We start from the raw sequence: 23,556 nt of genomic DNA on the forward strand, positions 1-23,556 counted from the left end.
TCATAGCGTCGCTGTGCCAGAAGGAAGGTTAGACGTATTTAGAAATATTTGATCTACGTGTTAGTTCTGTTTGGTAAAATGTCATCTGGAAATCAACTCTGAATCAGAATTCCAAGTTTTGTCTTATGAATATTTGTTTAATTTCTTGAATCCTCTGCTTAGTGACAAGGCATCTTTCTTGGATTAATGTATTCAGAAGAGTTATCAGTCAGTCATTTTTGAACACCTTAGTTACTACCCATTCATGTGGCTTCACCAAATTGGTCTATGTCGGGGGTCTGCAAACCACTACCAATGGGCCAGATCTGAGATGCCACCTGTACAGCTCAAGAACTGGGAATAGTGTTTACTTTTTAAAGATTATTGGTGTCATTGTTCAGTCATTAAGTCTAACTTAGTGATAGCTGTTATAACAATACCTCAGACCAGGTAGTTTATAAACGACAGAAATTATTTTATTTTATTTTATTTTTATTTTGAGAGAGAGTGAGCATGTGAGTGGGGCAGAGGGGCAGAGGGAGGGAGGGAGAGAGAGAGAGAGAGAGAGAGAGAGAGAGAGAGAGAGAGAGAGATTCCCAAGCAGGCTCCACACTCAGACACAGGACTCAATCTTATAACTATGAGATCATGACCTGAGCTGAAATCAAGAGTCAGACACTTAACTGACTGAGCTACCCAGGTGCCCCTATAAACAAGAGAAATTTATGTCTCACAGTTGTGGAGGCTGGAGGTTTGAGATCAGGGTGCCAACATGGTCAGATGTGGGCCCTTCGTCGGGTCTCAGACTTCTTATAGTTTTCTCGTATGGTGGAAGGGGTGGAGGATCTCTGTGGGGTCTCTTTTATAAGAACACTAAATCCATTCCTGAGGGCTCCACCCTCATGACTTAAGCATCTCCCAAAGACCCCATCTCCTAATACCATCACATCAGGTATTAGGATCTCAATATATGAATTTGGTGGTTGGTGTGTGTGTGTGTGTGTGTGTGTGTGTGTGTGTGTGTGTGTTGGAAAAAAAATTAAAAGAATAGTAGTATTTTGAGACATGTAAAAGTTACATGAAATTCAAATTTGATTGTTCATATATAAAGTTTTATTGGGACATAGCTGCACTCATTTGTTTATGTATTGTCTCTGGCTGCTTTCGTGTGACAACGGCAGAACTGACGTAATTGTGACAGAGACTGTATGGCCTGCAAAGCCTAAAATATTTACTGTCTGGCCCTTTGCAGATAATGTTTGCCAGTTGCTCATCTACGTGATCTTTGGGAGTCATGACTTAAACAATAAAGGCAGGAAAAATGCTCACAACATATTGCCTTAAAATTCATCACTTGAAATGAGTTACAGAAAATTTTATGCAAGGATAGCCAGTTGTTTTTATTTCTAAAGTCTAAGTTGGAAGTTTAAATCATGAAAAATCTATCATGCTACATTTTTCTTCTATAGATATAGCACTTAGAAGTAATGGTTTAGTTGGACAAATCCAGTGTGTAATTCCTGTTCTGGGAATAAGTCTTTTGAACCTTAACAGTCACAAGGACACTGAACAATTCACAGATGCTGCCACCTAGAGGTGAGATGCTGATGTTGCAGAAGTTCCAGATTATCAAAAGCAATCTCTAAAAGCAGCAAATGCGGACTTCACTAAATGTGAAGGATCACCATTGAACTTCTTAAAAATGAGGATTCCTGGGCCCCTCCAGGGGATGCCGTGTCCATGGCACAAAGTGGGCTTCAGCCGTCTGCGCTGGGCAGGCTGCTCTCTTCTGAGATTTTGGTTTCTGAGGTTCCTATATATACCTTGGGGGACACCCTCCAAAGTGTCTTTGGTTAAGTGGATTGATGGTATTACAGAGCATTGAATAATATTTGCATTCCATTAGCTCTGCCATGGCAAAGCAAACTATCTTTCCAGTTGTCCTGATTGAGGGTCAATTTGAGAGTAGAAAAATCATGATCTGGGCTGAACTTTGAAATCTCTAGGGTTTTGATATTATCATGAATGAAAACTGACTCTGCTTGCTTTTAAAATTTAATAAAATCTGAAGTTAAGAAATGAAGTGTTGTTGCCTTTGGCCGGGGTAGCTGCAGGCTTCTGGCATTTCTTGGCAAAGAGGAGTGTGAAATGGCAGCTGCCACATTAACATTTTATCACGTTTCTCTGTGAGTTGACTTTTTTCTTTCCACAGAGCACCATACTCAGAAGCAATCCAATTTCTAGAAGAGGTTTCTATTTTTACCTTGCAGATTTTCAAAAACAAATTAAAAGTGCATAGTTTTCTTCATTCCTGGGAACTTTCCATTAGCAATAAAATACTGAGTTTTTCCAAGCAACTGTTTATTATTTTTATTTGTATACTTATAAAGTTAGCCTGAGCATTTAAAGATATATTAAACAAGCATGTAGTATTTTATTATAGAAAATTGTAGATGCTGGGACCTCCTGTAAGTCTCAGTTATGATTATATGTGGGTTAATTATTATATTTATTTGCTTTTTTACAGAAATTTATTGATTTTAATGTGTCTTTTCAGTGTGAAAGCACCCAGTTTCCTTTCTCCTTCCTTCCTGTTTTTTTTTAAATAAGGTTGATATTATTACTTATCTATATTTTAGTTTTTGCTTCTCTTACTAGTTTGAAGAGATCTCTGGGGTGAGGTAAACAGTTCAGCTATACCAGAATTTCCTGAAGATTCCACATTTTGCCAGACCTCTCTTCACGCTTGTAAGATATCTTTCTTCTGTGCAAACGGCAGGTCTGATGTGGAGGAGCTCACAAATTTTAGTCACAAAATCACTCTGTACTTGTTTATTGATTGTTGTTTTCTTATGTTTAAGAATTTCACCAGACTTCTTTATTTATTAATTTAAAAAAAACTATTCTTTTTTTAAAGTTTATTTATTTTGAGAGACAAAGTGCGAGTGGGGGAGGAGCAGAGAGAGACAGAGAGAGAATCCCAAGCTGGCTCCACACTGCTAGTGCAGGGCTTGAACCCATGAACCATGAGATCATGACCTAACCCGAAGTCAGATGCTTAACCAACTGAGCCAGCCAGGCGCCCCTTCACCAAACATATTTAAAAATAACGTTCCATTTATAAACCTCACCACTCTACAGTTCTAGAAACAACTAAAAAAACCCAGAATTCTCATTTTATTGAGCTGTTCTTACTCTTGCCACCACACTATGCTATCATCCTTTCCCTTCATTTGCATGGCTAACTTGCACATTAGGTTCTCTTGATTTGACTACACTTAACCCTACCTGCCACCTTGCACAGTGAACAACCTGCGAAACTGCATGGTGGCCCTGGACATGGCACTCCTTCCTCATGGTAGAGGATGTTTTACTCAGTAAATAAATTGTAGCAGGTTCAGTTGGAAAAACAGTCTATATTGTCTGGCTGGCTTTAACCATTCATCCTTCTATCCATACATCCCTCTGATCCCACTCTGTTCTGTGTACTATGATAAGTCCTCGGAATAGAAAACTGAATAGGGCATCACTCCTAGGGAGCTCAAAGTCTACAGGATGAAGTATATAAGTAAATCAAGTATTTTAATTCAGTGTAGTAACTGCTAAGATAGAAAATTTCACATTAGGTGATCACATACACATTTTTGTTATTGAATTATTTTATTAATATACTATTAAGGTACAAATAATAGAGTATTAAAATATGCTATTCCAAAAAAATGTAACATTAACATATATTAGTAAAAATACATTGAGTACAAAAGATGTTATTAAATTATTTCCTTAATTAAAAGAAGATCAATTGGGGAGAACCATAGGAGGAAAGTCTGGAAACTGGTTCTGTCTCAGATATTCAATGTAGGTTTGATACCCGTTTTTGATGATCAAGCGTTACAATTTTCTTTACCACCAGCACATGACTTACATTTTTGGTCATTCCCTGGCATCAGCTGACTCTCAGTCACTTTCTCCCATTGTATTCATATCCTAGCTGCGTGCTCATGACTCCAAAGTGCCATTGCCATATCTGATTTCCCTGCCAGGCTTTAAAGATGTATTTACAACTGCCTTCCAGAACTTTCAGCCTGGATATATCCCAGACATCTAAAAACTACACGCTACAAAAGGAACTTTCTTCTGATAGCTCTCTGAATTGAATTTCTTACTCTGTTTAATGGTGTCACAGTCTGTCCAGGCTCCCAAGCCAAAAAGTCAGTGTCCTCATGCTCAACACTGTGCTGGCTATCGGCCTCCACAGCCAGCTGGCTAACACATTCATTATGTTTACCTTAGATATATCTCTAATCTAGAACATCCTCATCATCCCTATTAATACTATCTCAGCTCAAACTCTCCTCATCTCTACCTAGACTAGTACAGCAGTCTTATACCAGCCTCCCTACATCTTAATTCTTCCATGTCCACAAGGTTCACTTTTCCAAATTTATCTCTTTGTCTCTCTTTCTGTCTTCCTGTCTTCCTCCCTCCCTCCATTACTACCCTCCCCTGCCACCCATGAAAACCTCTGTTGCCTCCCCATTGGCAACAGAATAAAGTCTAAACGCTTCATATATGGTACTTGAGGGCCTTCCTAACTGGCTTTAACTGACCCCCTAACATCTCACCACTGTCTTCAGATGTATCCACACAGTAGTTATACATAATTCTTTACTGTTCCATTAAGATCCTGATTTTGCACATGCTGTGCCATCTGAGTGGATACCCTTCCTTACACTCTCCTAGAAATTTTTTTCTTCAAACCTACCTAAGAGGTGACTTCCTCTGTGAGTTCTTTTCCTTTTCCCCTCAGCATATTTAATTATTCTTTCCATTTCCATTGGCAATTCCTATTGACATCTTGAATTCTGCTCTTGTTAGACTGCAAAATAGTTTTCTTTTCATGTATGGCTGGCCAACTATATGTAAAGTTCTTGAATTGAGAATTAGTGTCTTAATTATGTATTTGTTTGGTCAGTGTAGAGCCTGAAATGTAGTTAGTATATTTTCTATGACCATTTCAACTGCAGATTAGACAGCTGAAGACAGAATTAGGCCTAGAAGATAGAGCCGAAGCAATTACCCCCAAGTGCAGGATACAGAGATAGGAGGTAGGAAAAACAAGAAAGGGGAGGTTGAAATATAGAAGACAGAATGAGAAAGTCCAATATAAAATTAATAGAAATCCTGTTTTGGATTAAGAGAATAGAAAGAATGGAGAGAGAGAGAATATTAAAAAAAAAGAAAATGAGAATTTTCCAGAATTGATTCAAGAAACACAATGAGTGCCAAGCAGAATAAGTAAAACTAAATCCACATATTATAAACATATCATGGTGAGTCAGCAAAACACAAAGAGAAAAATATTAGAATTCTAAGGGAAAAAAACAGATTTCCTGTAAATGAGAAATAAACTGAGGATAAACTTTCCAATAATAATGCTAAAGGCCAGAAGACAATGGACGGGTATCTTAAAAGTGCTGAAGGAATAACAGTCAGTTCAGAATTCTAAGTCCAGTTAAGTGATTATTGAAGAAGGAGGTCAGCATAAGAACATTTTTGGGAAAAGATTAGGAAAGTGTACCCAGTGCACACCTACTGAAATAATGACTGAAAAGTCTATTTTGGAAAAGAAGGAAACTGAACCTAGAAGAAAGGACTAAGATGAAAGAAATAAGGGGAAAATGCATATATACATATATACATATATGTATATATGTAAATATCTATATCTATATCTATATCTATGTCTATATATATTTGTGTTTTTTTAATTCCAAAAGATACCTCTAGAACCTCTTGAATAGTTTTCAACCAAAAATGATTTTACCTCATGGTGGACATTTGGCAATTTCAGGAGATATTTTTGGTTGACACAAGTGGGCAGGAGGCATGACAGACATCCAGTGGGTAGAGGCCAGGAATGCTGCTAAGCACCCTGCAGTGCGTGTGACATGGTCCCGAACTCATTGTTTCATGTTCACCACTAATTCTTAATGCTACTTTCTCCCTTGGAGTTTCTCTTCCTGTGTGTTACACCTTGTCCTAGCAGTGGGCCCTGCCTTTGTGGCATTTCCAGGGCTCTGTTCTCTCTGCTCTATCTGGGCCTATCCTTGATAAAGTATGCCTTTGGCATTTTTGATTTTCCCTTTTCCATATTTCTTTGTGTCTTTTAACTATTCCTAAATCTTATCTCGTGCCAAACCTAGACCTTTTCTCTTTTTGTTCCTTTATATCAGTTTTTCACCCTTGGCATTATCGACATTTTAGAGTTGAGTAATTCTTTGCTGTGGGGCTGTCCTGTGCACTGTAGATGTTTAGCAGCATCGCTGGCCTCTACTCAAATGGCTGCTAGTTGTGACAACCAAAAATATCTCCAAACATTGCCAAATGTCCCCGGATGGAGGGTGCAAAATTGCCCCCAGTTAAGAACTACTGATTTACACCAATTAATCTGGTCCTGTTCTCTGGAGTTCTGCTTAGTAGGAGTATTCTGATAACCTAATTGTTGAGAATGTGTTTGTAGGTTATAATGACTTTTAGCTTATATTTAACAAGAGCCTTTTGCGAACTGTATCCTACTCAGAAGCATGGAGGGGATTTCCTTCCAAAGAAGGAGATTTACCCCCAAGTTTAAGGTGACACCTTTGTACTTGCCTACTGGCTCCCAGTTTGCAGTCCTCTGAGATTATGTCATAAATCAGAACTTTTCCATTTTTGTCCAAGACCATTGGTAATCTGCCTTCACACACAGGAATAAGCAAGAACTCATTCCTTGTGTGTTGTGGCCTCCTTCTTCCCCTCTTATGTTATGCCACTTTCCCCCTAGTGGTCTCCTGGTAGAGTTGGGTCTTAGAAAGAGATTCTTAATGAATTCCAAACACTCCTTATGGATTTTAAGTATGTTCCTCATTTGTGAAAGGAAAGGAAGATGTGAAATGACTATTTTCTGTTTCAGATTGGTGATCATTTCCCAAGGGTCTTGCTTTTACCTGTGTACCTATAATCTAAGCACAGCACTATGTCTTGCTATAGGATGGAAGGTGTTCTCTTACCTTTCCCAGTGACCTCGTAGGGCTTACCAGTGCTTCTGTATGTGTGAGCTCTGAAAACTTGAGATATGACAAACTATGGTGATGCCAAGGATTTGCCTGAAGTTATAGAGTACTTTAGAAGAGCTCTCTATTTAATAGCATGAATTTAATTTCTTTCAACAAATTGTGACCAGATACATTCAGAATTGATGCTGAAGGAAACAGGGGAGTTCTAAATTTCAGAGGTAAGGTGCCACAAAAAGTGACCCTGCAACTTGAGCTACTGGTATGACCATGAGAGTAATCTGACGCAGCTGGGACATCAGTGGTCTCCCTTTTAGAGATGCCCAGAAATGCTCACTGGCCTGCTCCTGCTTGCATACTGTGTGCCCAGTCAGTCTAAAGCCAAAATGTCTGCTTGAGTGTTAGTCCAGCTCAATTCATGGTACAGAGTAATGGGAGGACATCTACAAAAAACAGGACAATATAGATTAGACACCAGTTTCTAAGCTATTATATTTTGAAAAGGTGAAGGAGGTCAAAAGAAAGGAAAGAACAAAAGAAGGAAAGAAAGAGGATTTCTCGTGCACAACATAGAGTTGGGTCTTATGTTTTTATCCATTCTGACAATCTGTCTTTTAAGTGATATATTAGACCATTCACATTTAAAATGATTATTGATATAGTTGGATTAATATCTACCATGTTTACGCTGCTTTCTAGTCATTGCATTTGTTCATTGTTTCTTTTTTCTCCCTTTTTCTGCATCTCTGGCTTTAATTGAATTTCTTATATGATTTTTTTTTTATTTTAGAGAGAGAGAGCGAGAGAGCATGCAAGTTGGGGAGAGTAGCAGAGGGAGAGAGACAGAATCTTAAGCAGGCTCCAGGCCCAGCACAGAGCCCAGCACAGATGTGGGGCTCGATTCCATGACTGTGGAATGATGATTTGAGCTGAAATCAAGAAACGGATGCTCATCTGACTGACTGAGCCACCAGGCACCCCACCATATGAATCTTTTTTAGTGGAATGGGAATCTACCTGCTTCTGTCTCTGCCTTAACAGTCTTTCCTTTTGTTAAAATGTCCCTGAAGAAGTGTTTTAACTTTAATCTTAAGCTATGGAAAAAATTTCCTGGTAAGGTTTATATGAAATGTGGGTCTGATGGTTAACCTACTTAAGTTGGGTAGTTATAACAAGTAAAATCACTTGTTCTGGCCTTTTGGAAGGTGATGTGAATACTGGCTGGATAGAGGATGTCACAGAAAAAGAGCAGCCATTTGAGTAGAGGTTGTTTAGGTGAGGGACCAGTGTTTTAGGCAGTGGGCAGTGTACAGATTCCAGGGCAGCTGGGAGTAGCTGTATCCTTCATATTCAAGGTTGAGCACAGAATGCATTATCCACAGAGATACTCTTGCATGTGGTAGTTGGGTTCTCTTGGGCTATTACTCTGGTATTTCCAGGGTTTTTGTTTGTTTGTTTGTTTTTTGTTTGTTTGTTTTGGCATTCCATGAGCTAATTGACATTTGTGATCAGGTCCAGAACCTTAACCACCACATATATGCCACTTCTCCGAGAAAAACTGACATCATTAGGGGACCACCTGCACTTTAGAACAAAGAGGATCATCAGAAATGTTCATTTGACAAGAGAATTGGCTAAGATAAATAAATCACTGAACTTCCTTCAAGTTTCCTAATTTCCCTTCGTTCTCTTAAATTTGGCTATATTGTTCTTTTCAGAATTCAAGGCCATATCCATCATTTAATTTGTGATTCTAGCACAATCCTGTTAATTCCTTCTCTGCGTGTGGTGGTTATTTAGCTTTAGAAGATTGAAGACACCAGTGAATCAGGGAATGATTAATGGCACATGAGGACAAAGTCAATTAAATGATGCAGCTCTGAAGTTACTGGAGGATTTCTGATACAAGAAATTGAAAAGCTTGATTTAAAGCTGTATTAAATCTGATTTATAAAGAACGATCTATTTTAGAATCAAAGGCATTCAGATACTTGAATAAAGTCATCCATTCATCTAGTTATCTAAACTCTTGCTACTCAAAGTGTGGTCCTCAAGAGATAAGAGGGCTTGACTGAAATTGAGAAATATAATTCAAAAGGAGTGGGTGTGATGGGCATTTTAGAGATAGCTTCAGTGGGACTTGTGATTAATGGATGTGGTATGTGAGTGAGTGGAGATCCCAAGTATTTCCATAAGGTCAAAATATGATGAAGCTTTATGGTTTAGACCAGTGGTTTTTAAACTTTAATGTGAATAAAAATCACCTAGAGATCTTGTTAAACTGCAGATCCTCATTTAGGAGGGGTGTGTGTGGCATGAGATTCTGCATTTCTAACAAGTTCCTGTGTGGTGGTTGTGGAGCTTGGAATGTAGTGTGAGATGCAGATAACAATATTATACCGAAGAATGTATGGTTACCAGCAGGCGGATACTATGGAGGAAAGTGATCTTAAAGATCGTTGGTAGTATTGTTTTGATGAAAACATGCTTCTGAGTTCCCAAAAGAGCACTCTGCAAAAACATTTGCCTTACCACCAGCTGTAAGTGGAAGGTCTGCTTGTGATGGGAAAATTATTATTTATACCTCTGAGGTATAAATGTTCTAATTTTTTCATATACATTGTTTAGATACTAAAAATCAAACAAAAAACCCAACAACCATGGTATTGACTTGGGAGGGAGCTTAGTTATCTTGATTTGGGTTCCCTGGGAAATAGATTCTGAGCCAGAGATGTACATGTAAGAAGTTTATTGGGGAGAGCCCTTGGGATCAATGTGTATGTGTGTATGTGGTTGGTGGGGGAAGGGGGGCGGTGATGGAAAGGTGGAGGATTAGGCAGAGAGAGGATCTGGGCTGTGACGATGTACAACAGCCTCAGCCCATCACAAAAGGGAAATGCAGAGCTGGGATGTCCCTTCAAAATTGTCCCACCATGGGGTTTTTGGAGCCTCCCATCATGGCCTGAATGTAACCTGCTACAGGGAAGGCAGGGAATGACCTGGAGAAATTCTCTTTGACGGCAAGGCCCAGAGGGAGACTCAGCTGAGAGCCATAAAGCACTAACACTAGCAGCAGCTGGGAGAGTGACATGGCGTAGGCTAGCATCCACCACGTTGGCTAGTTGAAATGAAGTTGGGAAGAGGATATAAATGGGAAGGCGAGGTGGAGGAACCTTGGAACTCTCAAGCCCTGGGAAGGGTAAGTCTCCTCATACCTTGGTGGGGAAGGGGAGGAGATAACTGGCTACTTGTTTGAGTGCTGAGTTGAAGTCGGTTAGGAGTTTTGAGATATGGCTCATCAGAGTTCATCTAGCAAGTTTGTGGACACAAGGAGACTTGTAAATCATTTTAAAAGCCAAGACCCAGGTAGAGGGGTCAGGGCTCAGTTCTGTGGATAAAGACGGCGAGCATCTGGGCAGGTTTTCTGAGCACCTGGATTCAGATTCACTTTGTTATGAGTTCACCTTGTTATGAGGGTATATGTTTGGAAACTTTGTACAGTTTTTGTCTTTTTCGGGAAAATGACTCAGCTGACTTAAGGTTGTAATTGGAGACTGGGAGAGTTGGCTGTTCTTTTCTCATCAGAAGCAGTGATTCATATTCATTTATTCAACAGTTGTTCATCGAGTGCCTACCACGTGCCAAGCACTGCATCAGGTGCTGGGTATACTGTGCTGAACCCAGATAGGGTCCCTTTCTTTATGGAATGATAGTGATGCAGGCTAGTGGATGCAACAGATATTAAAGAATCATACAAATAACATTTGGTTAGCTCAGTGAAAGAAAAAAAAAAAAAACACTAATTAGGGATTTCTCGCGGGCGGTGTTGGCCGGGTGCAGCGCAGCGCTAGCCCGTGTTCAGGCAGCGTGGGCGACATCGGGGACTCGGGGACTCGGTGGTGGCTGCGGCGGGCTGGCTGCGGGGAAGCGTGGCGTGGGCGGCGCCGAGGGCTCCGCGGGGGAGGCTGCGGCGGCGGCGGAGGCGGAGGCGGAGGCGGGCGCCCAAGCGCAGCGCACCCTGCAGGGCCACCGAGGGCGAGCCCGGCCACCTGGCGGCGCAGTTGGATCCCAGCTCCTGCAGCGGGTGCTGGGCCTACTGGCCCCAAACAAACAAAACCGAAACCTTACTAGGAAGTCTATCAAGAGGGTGTTTACTTTAAATTTTGGAAACGGGTGCAGTCTCTGTGGCAGCAGGTTGAGCGCCATCTCTAGGATGCGTTGGAACTGGTGGAGATTATAGCGGGAATATGGAGACCAAAGACCTGGCTTCTCTCCCACGCTGTCACGTATGACCTACCTTCCCACGAAGGGCTTGACCTCTTTGAGCCTTGACTTCATCTGTGCAACGGTGCTCTTATGAGACTCAAATGAGGTACGGTAGACAAAAGTGTTTAAAATCCGAAAACGTGAGTGAAAGCTGCTCTTAATTACTCTGGCCCATTGATTCCTTCTCTTCTCTCTTTTAAAAAATTTTAAAAATGTTTATTTATATTTGACAGAGACAAAACAGAGTGTGTGAGCAGGAGGAGGGCAGAGAGAGGGAGACAGAATCTGAAGTGGGCTCCAGGCTCTGAGCTGTCAGTGCAGAGCGGATGCGTGGCTGAACTCCCCAAGGGTGAGATCATGATCTGAGCTGAAGTCTGACCCTCAACCAACTGAGCCACCCAGGTGCCCCTTTTCTTTCTTTTCTTACCTGGCTCCTCACTTCTCCTGGGGTGTGCTTGGATGCAGAGTTTGATGGGTTGTAAAATGCTATTTAGCTACTTTCTTTGAACTTGTGGCTTTTTTTTTTGACTCTTACCTAAAGTGAGAAATACTTTTGTATTGTGATCTCCCCCTCCCCCCATCTCCCGTGAAAAATGTTACAGAAAATACTTAGCCTTATTTGTCATAAGCTCAGGTGTTTTTCATTCCATTCGTCCCCCAAAAAGTGCTCATCAATATCCATTAAAGTGATGTTATTGCCTACTAATGAGTTACAACTTCTACATTGAACAATATTATTATCTTGAATCCTTCTGAAACAATATAGGGATCGTAGGAAAATTTTTTTCTGGGGTATGTGTGAGGTCTATTGTACAAAGAAATTATTTCTTTCTGAAGACTGGTTAATAATGTACCTTCAATCCTATATGATGCCTGTGGCAAGGGGACTGTCTCAAAGCTGGATGCCTCAGAGGGGCTCTATGTTCCCTGAAGTTTCCAACAGTGTTGAGTCAACAAAGAACTGTGGCAAAGAATCGTGTTTCAGTTGACCATTACCACAATAATACTGTATATCAAGCAACTGTAAAACTTCAGTGGCATATGATGCTAAGCATTTACTTGTGCATCTGGGATTCGGTGGCTCGGTTGATCTGGGTGGGCCTCATTCAGTGTCTTGAAGGGCTATTGGCTGATCCAGGCTGGCCTGAGCTGGATCAGCTGGATGATTCTGTTCTGCTCCACAAGTATTTTATCCTCCAGTAGGTTAGCCCTGGAATGCAGTCATGCAAGAGAAAGCTTTGCAGGCAAGCTTATGCTGGCAACATACTTGCTCATATACCATTGACCAAACCATGCTAAATGGCTGAGCCCAGTTAAGGATGGGGCAGAATGTCTGTCATTGGGAGGCACTGCAAAGTTACATAGCAAAAGAATGTGGACTTAGGGAAGGGTAAAGAATTAGAGCCAATGACACCATTTGTCACAGTTGATCTCACACACATTGTTTCCTTGACTCAAAGGAGGCTTTTTTTCTCAAGTAGGTCTTAGATCTCAGTCCTTGGGGCTGAGCTAGCGATATTTGAGAGAGACACCATGCTGTCCTCCTCATACCCTGGTTATTTTGTTCTCCTTTTACCTAAACTTCCTTGTAGAAGCTCCTCCTTTCCAGTGCCACCTTAAGAAAGTAGATGCTTGAAGATTGCATGTTCTGCCAACATGAAATGTGCCTGGGGCTGAGTCCTAGCTGTGGGCATAACTGAGATTAATCTACAATGCACACCACTGTTTTTGCTCATTTTCCCCAGTTCTTCCTAGGAAGATATTTATGCTATTGTATTATGGTATTTTGAGCTGATTTATGAAATTAGGGATCTCAATGAGAGATTCTAATGAGCAAAGCTGCCAATAGTGTATGTCGAAATACTGTCTTTTGTCTCCAATTTTTCCTGAGACTTCATTCTGAATTTCTTGCTGTCTACTGGACATCTTTACCTTCATGTTTCCACAAACACCTGTCTAAACCACTTCCTGTTTCAACAAAATTCATCACTCTCCATCCTGTTTCTCAAAGAGTAAAAAGTCCTCTTTAACGCCTCATTTACAGTCATGATCTGCCAGTTGTTCTTTCGTGAATAATAATGCAGGCATCATTATTCAATCAGACACAATATTGTTCTTGGATCACTTATGGACCAGGTTCCCTGTTAAGCACCAGGGATGTAGGAGTCACTAAGACAGGACTCCTCTTTGAAGCACAGCATCAGTTCAGAAGGAGGTGAATTGTCAACACATAGTCCATGATCTGACATAGCACTATGAACAAAATTTCTTCCATTTTTTCCCATATTGTTCATTAATTCTTGCTCATTCTGCCTCAGAAATGTACCTCAAATCTACCCTTTTCTCTTCACTCTTGTCACTTTCCTTGCCATGGATTGAAGCTCTCTTGACTGGGACAGTAGCCTCCTGGATGGCCTCCTGGCCTTGACTCTCTTCTCAATCTGTTCTCTTTCCCAGCTACTGATTATCATTGGCTAAAACATTGATCCCAACATTCCATTACTTGACTTGAAAACCATCAGTGGATTTTGTATTTCTACAATAAGTAGAACATGGAATTATCATATAACCCAGCAATTCCACTCCTAGGTACATATCCAAAATTGAAAACTGGTGTTCAAACAAAAACTTGTACAACAATGCTCACAGCAAAATATTCACAATAGCCAAAAGGTGTAAACAGTCCAAATGTCAATTTACTGATGGATAAGCAAAATATGGTATACTCATACAATGGAACATTATTCAGCCATAAAAAATAATTAAGTACTGATAAATGCTACAACATAGATGAGCCTTGAAAACATTGTGCTAAAAACAAAAGAAGCTGAACACAAGAGGCCATATATTTTATGATGCCATTTACGTGAAATATTCAGAATAGGCAAATCTGTAGGGACAGAAAGATGATTAGTGGTTGTCAGGGACTGCGGGGAAGGGGAAAATGAGGAGTGATTCCTTAATGTATATAGGGTTTCCTTTTGGAGGGCTGAGAGTTTTCTGGAACTGGATAGTATGGTTGCACAAAATTATGAATATACTAAATGTTTCTAATGATAAATCTATTGTAATAATAAATTTAAAAAATGCAAAGTATAGGTGGTCCCTGACCACTGATAATTGGAGTCTGAATTTTAGAGTGTGGGGTTTAAGACTCTCATGCTCTTGCCTGGCCTATCTTCTTGGCTGTGTTGCCTCCAAAGATCCTGTGTTCCAGCCCTGCTGGTGTACTCTAATGTCTTCCCGCCTTTTTATGCTGAACTCTTACCTGGAGTGCCCTGTTCTTCCTTCTTTTCTCCCTGATAAAATTTAAAATCTGGATCAAATACCACTTCTCTGTGAGGGCTACCCCATGCTCCTTCCTCTGTTTTCCCATAGCGCCCTATTCAGACAGTTAACCACAGTGACTTCTAGTTGAGTGTATATCCTCACCCTGAGCCATGCATGAGGGGAAAATGTCTGATTGGAATCCCTATGCCTTGGACAGTAGGTGATACATAATTGTCGATCAATATTTGTCAAATTAAATGGTTTGGTTATTAAAGTCTTAGTTCTGTCCTTAAGCTAAGGCTGTATCCCTAATCCTTAATTTAAAACTTCTTTATAACAATCATAATACTTGGATTACAAGCGTCCTTGATCATCTTCATCTAATTACAATTAATAGACCTAACCTTAAATTTCTTCCCAGTTTATTGGCACCTGCTCAACACAATGATTTGTTTTCTTGGCTGTTTGAACACTCCCTTTGCTCTTGCCTGCTCTCAAATTTGCTGATTTTGCAGCTGATGTACCTCCCTTCCCTATGCAGAGAAGTCTTTTGAAACCTTAACATTTACCCATTTTCCCTTTTCTGGGGAAAGTGTGGCAGAGGACAAATCTTTTATTATTTTAATCTCTAACTCTTTTATCAGAGGATCATTTCGTCCTAGAATGTCAGTTTGCTAAGAGGAGTCTGAGTGGCAAAGCATGAAAAGAAATAGGGTAGTTTTCGCCACTTAATCCCAAGTCAGGGTTTCAAGTGTCATTAGTACTACTGTTACCATTTTATGAAGCCTTAGATGCCATTTCCTTACTAAATAAAATGCAACCACAAAGATTTGAAAGTTCCATCTAAGTGATTTTGGGTATTTTACATTATCCATCTGTACTGCTAGCTTTTCTCTCCCAGTTTTATTGGGATATAATTGATGTATAACATTGCATTAGTTTAAGGTGTATGACATAAGAATTTGTTACATGTATTCTGTAGATCGCCTTTTCATTTTGTTGATGGCTTTCTTTGTGCAGAAGCTTTTAATTTGATGTAGTCCCACTTGTTTTTGCTTTTGTTGTCTTTGCAAATCCAAAAACCCGAAACGGTCATTGTCAAGACTGTTCAGGACCTTACCACCCCTCATGGTTTTTTTTCAAGAAATGTTATGGTTTGTACTCATAGCTTTGAATTTTCAACATAGTAAAGGCTATTGTAGCTAATACTTTTGAGTTGAAGATTCAGGATGAAACTGAAGGTGTCACTTTAATTTGTGCAAGAAAATTATTTTATAATGTGGTTTAGTGATGGAATAGGAATTGACCAGGAGGCCCAAAACTTAACAGGGGGCAGGAGAGCAGTTAGGTGATACCTCTTTTCACTCCACCCAACATTTGATTTCTTTTTTTTAAGACTGTCTTGCATCTTGAGGGGAAAAAAATCGCTGTGTAAATTCAGTTGTACTACTTAGAAATATTTTCACCATTTGACTAAAACAGAATAGTAGCCAAAAAAAAAATCTGAATTTTCAATTTGGTCTTACTTACCTGCTCTGGATATTTAAAAATAAAGTAGGGATGATGATGATACCATCATTGTGTTTTTGTAAGGATTCAAAAAGTCAATCAACTTGAAGTTCTTAGAAAGGGCTGGCACCTAATTACTGCTATTTTCATGACCATAACTCTAGTTGGGTGCTTAATTCATCTAATAATTATTGAGTACCCCTTATGCACCTGCCATTGTGTCAAATAAAATGAAAATGTAGGGCCCCTGACCCCTTTGAAGCTTCTAGAAGAGACCATTATTACATAAATTGTTATGATTCATTGGAATACACTCCTCTCTCATCACCTCCTTCCCTCACACCCCTTCTTTGTTTCGTGGCTGCTCTTTATAATACTGGGTTCTGTCCCTTTGGCCTTTTCAGGTACTTTACTTTCTTAGTTCCCCTTCTTTACAGTGAGAATATACATTCATTATATATCTTATAAACAAAGAGACAAAACTCAATTCTCAATCTATAACAAAAATAAATTTAAAAAACCCAACAAAATAAGCAAAACCCAACTCAAAACTTGAATCCCCTCTAGCTACTGCCCAGTGTCCCAGCCAAACTTCATCCAAGAGAAAATAGAACTCCTTCTCCTCCCTCCCCTTTCTTTTTTAACCTCTTATTACTTAACTCTGTACCTGTCATCTCCCCTTACCCCTGCATGGGATATATTCTCAGGTCATCAGTGACCACCTAATTGTTAAACCCAGTAGATACTTTCCCATACTTATCTTTCTTCCTCTCTCTGTGGGATATTTCAACTCTTGGGAGATCTCCTCCTTAAAGCTCATTAGCCATGAGTTCTGTTCTACTTCTCTGTCCATCACTAGACCTTCTCCTCTGTATGTCCCTTAAAAGACAGTCTACACCAAGAGTCTGCCCTTTGCCTCCTTTTTTACTCCATTTGCCCTTCCTGGTCTGTAGCCACAATTCCTATTTCACCTGAAGCCTGTATTTTAGGCTCAAATCTCTCACCTGACCCTTTCTGACTTCTTTCTTGACACATCCATATAGATGTCACACAGCACCATAACTCAGGTTAACCAAAAACCATCTTTTTGCCCCAAATTCTTATCCATCCTTTCTGTATTTTCTATCTTGTTGAATGCTCTCAGTTGTCTAAGCCAGAAAACTAGACTAATCCTAGGTTCTTTGCTCTGTCCTGTTGCCCACATTCAGGTGGTAAGTCTTGCTGAGTCTGTCTCCTCCTCATCCCCACTCTCCCTGCCTGGGTCCAAACCTTGTTACCTTTGTCTGGACCATATTTAGTCCCTGGTCTTCCTTGGATTCTCTCCAGTCCATTCTCACATGGCTGTTGCCTTAATCTTTCTAAAGTGCAGATTTTGGTTATATCACTCCAGTTGTAACTTTTGTGGTTCCCAGTTGTCTAGAGAATAAAGTTCAATCTCTTTAACCCTTCATGATTGGGCCTCTGCCTGTCTGTTTTCAATCTTATCTCTGATTACTCCTATACTCTTCTTCCCCTGGTTTAGCTATGAAGGTAAGCCTGATTGTGAGGGCCTTGAGTGTGGTATGCCAAGAACCTTGACCTTATGGAGGATGGGGTCACTACAAACTTTGCATGTGAGGAAGGTGAATTTCAGAATTGAAAGAAGCCATTGAAGGCCACTGAGTCTACTCCATTAATTCCTAATAAGTAGATGTCTATTCTCTGAACACAGATCCCTAACCTGCCCCCTGTTCTTTGTTCTCATTTATGAAATGGGAACAGTACCAGCTTTTATACAAGCATATTGTGAAGTTGAAAATTACCTTAAATTCATCAAAGAGGACCATCTCACCTTTCTCTTCCATTCCTTTTTCTTTATGGTTTATGCCACACTTTTTCCTTCCCTGTGTGTCTTTATCCATCTAGGATCTTACTCTTTTTGCTCTTTTGCACTGTCCATGTACTTCAATCAGTGCATATCTATTTTCCACTCCCTCAAGGACTATGGATTTTTGTATAAAGGAAAATAATAAAACACCCAAGAGTCCTCAGATCACATTATACCTGGGAATGTCCTAGATGAGGCTTTTATGGATCTGAGATTGATGGTTGAGGGCCTTGCCTTGGACCCTTCCTTTTTCAGCCTGGAGTTCATCTGCTCTGAAATTCTTTGTCCCAGAACTGCTCTGTTTGTGGAAAGACCCTGGCCCCAGAGTCACCTGCCCTTGTTCCTGGCTCATTCAGGATTAGAGGCAGGTTGACATTGAACTGTACTTGGAGGTGAGTTGTTAGTGCAGATGGTGACCTCAGAGTGGGATACTTGCCATGTGGTCAGTGTCTGAGAGCAGATGGGCCCTTCTTTACCAGCTGACACTTGAGTCCTCCTCAAAGGCACACCATACAAGTGGAGCGAGTGGGTCTGGAGCCGGCAAGACAAGGAGGCAGATGCCAGCATTCTAACAGTCCTATCTGGAGAGAGCTGTAGGGTATGTGCCCTTAGGGGCAGGTCAAGAATTTGTTTCCTCACAGATAAGTTACTCTTCTAAATTTTGTGACTCATGACAGCTACCACTTCTATCCCTGTAAGTAGTTCACCACGTGCTTTCACATGCATGCTCTTCTTTGATGTTCACATTGACACTATAAGGCATGTATTAGTTTCCTATAATTGCTGCAACAAATTGCCACAAACTTAATGGAATAAAATAACAGAAATTTGTTCTCTCACAATTCTGGAGGCCGGAAAATTGAAATCGGTATACCAGTAGGACTGGACTCTGTCCAGAAACTCTAGAGAAGAACTTTTCTTTCCTCTTCCAGCTTCTGGTGACTCCCCTTTGTTTGTGACAGCATTACTCCAGTCCCTGGCTGCAAATGACCTTCTCTGGGTGTGTCTTCCCCTTCTCCATCTCTTATAAGGACAGCTGTCATTGGATTTAGGGTCCATTCTAATCCAGGATGAGTTCATCTCAAGATCCTTACCTTCATCATATCTGCAAAGACCTTTATTCCAAGTAAGGTCACATTCTGAGGTTCTAGGTAAACGTATATTTTAGGGGGCACTATTCAACTTACTATAATTATATATTAGTATACTCACTTGAGGATGGGGAAACTTAAAGAGGGTGTTTTTTAAAAATTTTCTTTAATGTTCACTTATTTTTGAGAGAGAGACAGAGCACAAGCAGGTGAAGGGCAGAGAGAGAGACAACAGAATCTGAAGCAGGCTCTAGGCTTTGAGCTATCAGCACTGAGCCCGAAGTGGGGCTTGAGCCTACGTACTGTGATATCATGACCTGAATTGAAGTTGCATGCTTAACCAATTGAGCCACCCAGGCACCTCTTAAAGAGGGCGTTTTTGCTCAGAGACATTGGAGCATGTTAAGTCTTTGGACAACAGATCTCTTCTTTCCACTGGGTCTTACTAGTCCTCAGTCTCTCCAAACGTGGGCATCTGTATGCAGTGGGGGTACTGCTTTCATTCTGTGTATTGAGAACCTACTGCCTGCTTTGTGAAATGCATATATCTTTGTCAAATTAAGAACAGACTAATTTAAGAGCTTTTTAAAATTTGGCTGAGACCAGAATGAGGAGAGAATGAGTTCATAATGGATTCCTCTGTCTTGGCTCAGTTGTGTTTCTCCCCTGCTTCTTCTCTTTCCCGCATCTTTTATAGGGCTACCAGGAGGGGCTGGGCAGAGCCTACCTAAGGTTTGTGGTCAATGTGGCTGAGCTGACTCGATGAGGACATGTGACCACTTCACTGTGGCTAGGGTTTTTTTTTTTCTTTTGTCCCTGGACAAAAGGCACTTAAATTTCATACCTGACGCTTGAGAGGAAATGTAAATATAAACAATGTTTTCTGTCTCTCTGTACATTTCTTAGGAGGGCCAGATGAAACTGTGATGGAGGTCAAAGTTGTGATGTGCTTTTCTTGAGCTCATTTGCCCAGGGACCACCCCAGCATCCTGCCGTTTTTCAGGACCTCTCTCGTGGGACACTGCCGCATATTCCCAAAGTGTTCCCTTGTCTGCCCCCTTATAAAGACTTTGTGGTCCCATGTGCCATTTCTTCAAGGATTTTTGTCTTGCTTTTATTTAAATACTTTATTATGAAATATTCCAGATATGAGAAAATGCATTAAAATATGAAACACACCTGCCACTTATCTGAAGACCTCAATATTGCTGGTACATTTGAAGCTCTCATGTTCCTTTCCTTTCCTCCCAGAAGCAACCACTATTCTGAATTTGGGGTTTGTCATTGCCATGTATTTCTTTATACTGTTCTGCCATTGCCTCTGTCCCTACGTGACACAAAATCTTGTTCCCAAGGGAATGCAGAGTTTCTTTGGGCTTTGAAGAAGGCCATTGGTGATGTTTAGGTGGGAGATAGGTTGCTAATATTTATTTGGTACCTATTGTGTACCAGGTTCTGTGTCAGGTGTCTTCCATGCACTCATGACACTGACTGCATTGACGTCAACCATCAGCATTTGGAGTTGTTCTCCTTATTTTGCAGCCATGGACACCAGGAACCGAGATGGGAAGTAGTTGCCTGTCCAAGTTTAACCGTTAATACCTACCTGATGGCACCATGTTTTCCCTCAAATTGCTGCTCCTCTCTTCATACAGGGTGCTAGTTGGGAGCCTGGCTGTGTGACTCTGAATGAGTTTCCTGACCTCTCTGGTCTTTCTTCTTTTCTAAACAGATGGCTCCTGTGCCCCCTCCAGCCCTGGTACAGGAGCAACTGCTGGTGCACCCAGCATGATTCATCCTCAGTTCGTGGGTTTCAGTGCTTCATTTTAGTCATGTGGGCTTTTGTGAATTGGCCTTGAATTTTACCATGACTTATAATAACCCCACTTCTTCCATTCATTCACCAGTCTACCCCACATTTATTGAGCATGGGCCAGGATTGGTGTTTCACCCTGACCATATGAGAGGCATACATACTCTTTAGTCACATGGCAAGCTTCCTTTCTGTGTTCTAAACGAAAGGCCTAGTAACTACCTCTTTCCTAAACTGAGGACCACCTGTTAGCATCTCAAGGAGAAAACACAGGGCGGGGACCATATTTGGGTAAGAGTGGCCTCTAAGGAGACCTAATATGTTTAGCTGTAGACTACCTCTAAACTATAGAAGGCCACCTGATACTCATGGACAGCTGGGCTAATTACCAGGTGACCATTTTTGTTCATATGCTTCCTCAGTGCATCGTTCAATCAAGCATGTGTTCTGGAAGGAATAGTGCTGGTAATATATAAAGTGAAAGTTAATAATATTGGTCACAATCTTATTGAGGATGACAAGAGGTGAGTCCAGCAGCCATGGTGATTATAGGTGAGTTAATGGTATTGCTTGCTTGATTATATGGTCATTCTAGCTATTAGGATTTACAAGGAGAAAGCTGCCTGAGAAAGACATCAGTTAAAGTGAATAAAAATGTCAAATCGTTTTATTTACTTAGATGTACTGAGAAGGAATGAAAATGTGGCAAAACCTTGTTTTTCTAACAATGGAAGGAATGAAACATTGATATCCTGGATGAAACAGCAAAGTAGACTCTGGAGGGGGACTGCTAGGTTTGGATTTTGAGTCAGGCTCTAAGTTTCTAAGTATCAGTTCTACAACAGATTTGCCAGAGGATCTTACATCTAAGTTCTGGTCTGATAATGCTGCACTGAATTGCATATTACACTGCCCAGGAGTACCATTTTTATGCTGTAAATTTGAGTTAATATAATAAAGTTGTTTAACAAAATAGTAGGAAGAGGTATTCAGGTAAGATTTGAGGAATTCCAGAACCTATGCTGCTTGAGACCAGGTGGAATCACAGCAATGGAAGATGAGTCTTAGTACACACAGTGCTCACCTAAGAGTCTTTCCAGGGGCTGCTGGGTGGCTCAGTCAGTTAAGCATTCAACTCTTGGTTTTGGTTCAGGTCACGATCTCAGTTTGTGAGTTCCAGCCCTGCTTCAGGGTTTGCACTGACAGTGTGGAGCCTGCTTGGGATTCTCTCTCTCCCTCCCTCTCCCTTCCTCTCTGTCCCTCCCTTGCTCAATCTCTCTCTCTCTCTCTCTCTCTCTCAATCAATCAATCAATCAATAATAAATACATAAATAAATAAATGCCTTTCTCTCCACTAGCTCAGCAGAAAATAAGGTCAAAACCAACCAGAGGGAAAAGAGACAAGTTCTTAATGCTTTGTAATACACATATTTCACATGGTGGGTGGAATGAAGGTTATGGAGATGACAGATTCTTTGAAACCCATGGAAAATGTTAGGACTCTGACCTTGTACATTTTACATTTATTTCAGCTCTCATCATGCTGCATTTTAACTTACGGGCTTACATATCCATCCCTCTCCTGGGTCTTGCAGTGCCCCTCAATCAGGAACTTCATCTTATTCCTGTATTTTCAGTATATTTTTTTAAATGTTTGTTATCTTAGAGCAAGCACACACACACATGGGCATGTGCAAGCAGGGGAGGGGCAGAAAGAGGAGGACAAGGGATCCAAAGTCCTGATGCGGGGCTTGGACTCACAAACTGTGAGATCATGACCTGAGCTCAAGTTGGATGCTCAACCAACTGAGCTACCCAGGCGCTCCATTTTCCATGTATTTTTAATGCAGGGCCTGGGCATCATAGATCCTCAATGCATTCATTGAATCAAATTACTTTGTTTGGTTTGTTACAGCTTTGAGTAGTAAATGCTGTACTTTTAAGTTAGTTTTTACTAGTATCTTTGAATGACAGGAGATAGATTTTTCTGTAACTTAAAATTCTGTAGTTTCCCCCAATTTTTAGTTTCCCCACACTGAGTTCACATTATGTTTAGATGTTTCAGGGGGAGTGGGTGGGAGTAGCATTAATTTTGATGGCACAACTGTTTTTATAAAATCTCAGACTTTGACTCTTAAATAAGTAGCACATATTAAAAATGTTGTGTTGTGAATCTCTGTGCTTATGATGGCATCTAATGTGTGAGGAACCAGTTGTTTAGGTAGCTATTTACAATGTGACAAATAGCTTCTCTGTTGAAACCAACAACCAACCAAAATACAAGATAGAGAAACCTATTCATACAGTCATTTTTAAACCCACAGAACATCCATGCTTTCTCACAGAACTTCTGAAATCAATTTTCTTGGCTGGCATTCATTTAATAACAAAACTATGCTTCCTTATCAATCTCACCTTTCTCATCAAAGATGCAAGGATATCCTGAGAAGTATGCAGCTGTGAGTTTTATACAAAGGAAAAATGCTAGTAATCTAGCTGGTTCCTACAATTGATCTGACCTCTTGATAAATAATGCAGAAAGATTAACAGGATATTTATGAAGATAATAATGTAATTGTTACTTTGGTGTTATGCCGTAACAATGAGAGTTTCTAGTATGGTCATCCCACCAGGATGGAAGAAGACACCCTGGGATTTCATTCTTGCCTCTGCCCTTTTCAGCTATTGTCCCCTGGGCAACTCTCT

General features: G+C 40.5%; 1 protein-coding gene across 4 annotated transcripts in view; it reads left to right on the forward strand.

The window, feature by feature from the left end:
• The window catches only part of ANO4 (anoctamin 4), a 412,471-nt gene that overhangs the window by 21,401 nt on the left and 367,514 nt on the right, over positions 1 to 23,556 (forward strand). The window contains exons 1-2 of one of the 4 annotated variants that reach the window (XM_053226653.1): positions 511 to 11,406; positions 11,534 to 11,702. The exons of the other annotated variants lie outside the window; for them this stretch is intronic. The gene's annotated coding sequence lies outside the window, so the exon portion shown is untranslated. Of the gene's footprint in view, positions 1 to 510; positions 11,407 to 11,533; positions 11,703 to 23,556 lie in introns of those variants that run through there. 4 annotated transcript variants of the gene reach the window in all.

The sequence above is a fragment of the Acinonyx jubatus genome, chromosome B4, assembly GCF_027475565.1.
Source record: "Acinonyx jubatus isolate Ajub_Pintada_27869175 chromosome B4, VMU_Ajub_asm_v1.0, whole genome shotgun sequence".
NCBI classification, from domain to species: Eukaryota; Metazoa; Chordata; class Mammalia; order Carnivora; family Felidae; genus Acinonyx; species Acinonyx jubatus.